Here is a 1,565-nt window from a genome sequence, read left to right as displayed (position 1 = left end):
ACCAAACTTTCTCAAGCCAAAATTGTTCAAATTTTTCAGTGTTGGTTGAAATTTTCAATTTTTAGTCTAAATGCTTGAATTTTAAAGGATTAGCCCTTGGAATGGGTGACAAAATTAAAAAAAATAGTTAAACGAGTTTCATTATATGATGAAGGGAAACTTTAACGAAACTTTCTCAAGCAAAAATTTGTGCAAATTTCTGTGTGTTGGTTGACATTTCCAATCAATAGTCGAAATGCTTGACTTTTAAAGCTATTAGCCCTTGAAATGACTAAGAAAATTCAAAAAAATTAACTTTTCCGAGCTTTATTATCTCATGATGGGTAGCTTTAACCAAACATTCCCAAGCCAATATTTGTTTAAATTTTTTAGTGTTGTTTGAAATTTTCAATTTATAGTCGTAATGCTTGAATTTTAAATGTATTAGCCATTGGAATTAGTGACGTAATTCAAAAAATTTAATTTTTCTGAGCTTCATTATATGATGAAGGCAAGCTTTAACCAAACTTTCTCAAGCAAAAATTTGTGCAAATTTCTAAGTATTGGTCGATATTTCCAATTAATAGTCGAAATTCTTGAATTTTAAAGGGATTAGCCATTGGAATTGGTGACGAAATTCAAAAAAAATTAATTTTTCCGAACTTCATTATATGATGAAGGAGAGCTTTAACCAAACTTTCTCAAGTTAGAATTTGTTCAAGTTTTTCAGTGTTGGTTGAAATTTTCAATTTTTAGTCGAAATGCTTGAATTTTAACGGATTAGCTCTTGGAATGGGTGACAGAATTATAAAAAAAAATTAAACGAGTTTCATTATTAGATGAAGGAGATCTTTAACGTAACATTCTCAAGCCAAAATTTTTGCAAATTTCTAAGTATTAGTGGAAATTTCCAATTAATAATCGAAATGCTTGAATTTGACAGTTATTAGCCCTTGGAATGGGTGATAGAATTCAAAAAAAATTATTTTTTCGAGTTTTACTACATGATGAAGGGGGAGCTTTAACCAAATTTCCTCAAACCAATATTTGTTCAAATTTTTCAGTGTTGGTTGAAATTTTCAATTTTTAATCGAATACTTGAATTTTTTAGCCCTTGGAATGGGTGACGAAATTCAAAAAAAAATTAATTTTTATGAGTTTCATTATATGATGACGGGGAGCTTTAACAAAACTTTACTATGCCAAAATATGTGCAAATTCCTGAGTGTTGGTTGAAATTTTCAATTAATAGTCGACATGCTTGAATTTTAAAGGTATTAGCCTTTGGAACGAGTGACGTAATTCAAAAAAATTAAATTTTCCGAGTTTTGATATGATGAAGGGGAGCTTTAACTAAAATTTTTCAAGCCAAAAATTTTGGTTAAAATTTTAAATTTTTAGTCGAAATGCTTGACTTTTAAAGGTATTAGCCCTTGAAATGGTGACGTAATTCCAAAAATATTATTTTTTTTTCGAGTTTTTAAATATGATGAATGTGAGCTTTAACTAAACTTTCTCAAGCCAAAAGTTTTTCAAATTTTTGAGTGTTGATTGAAATTCTCAATTTTTAGTCGAAATTCCTGAAT

The sequence above is a fragment of the Lotus japonicus genome, chromosome 2, assembly GCF_012489685.1.
Source record: "Lotus japonicus ecotype B-129 chromosome 2, LjGifu_v1.2".
Taxonomy (NCBI): Eukaryota; Viridiplantae; Streptophyta; class Magnoliopsida; order Fabales; family Fabaceae; genus Lotus; species Lotus japonicus.
This window is presented reverse-complemented; position numbering follows the sequence as displayed.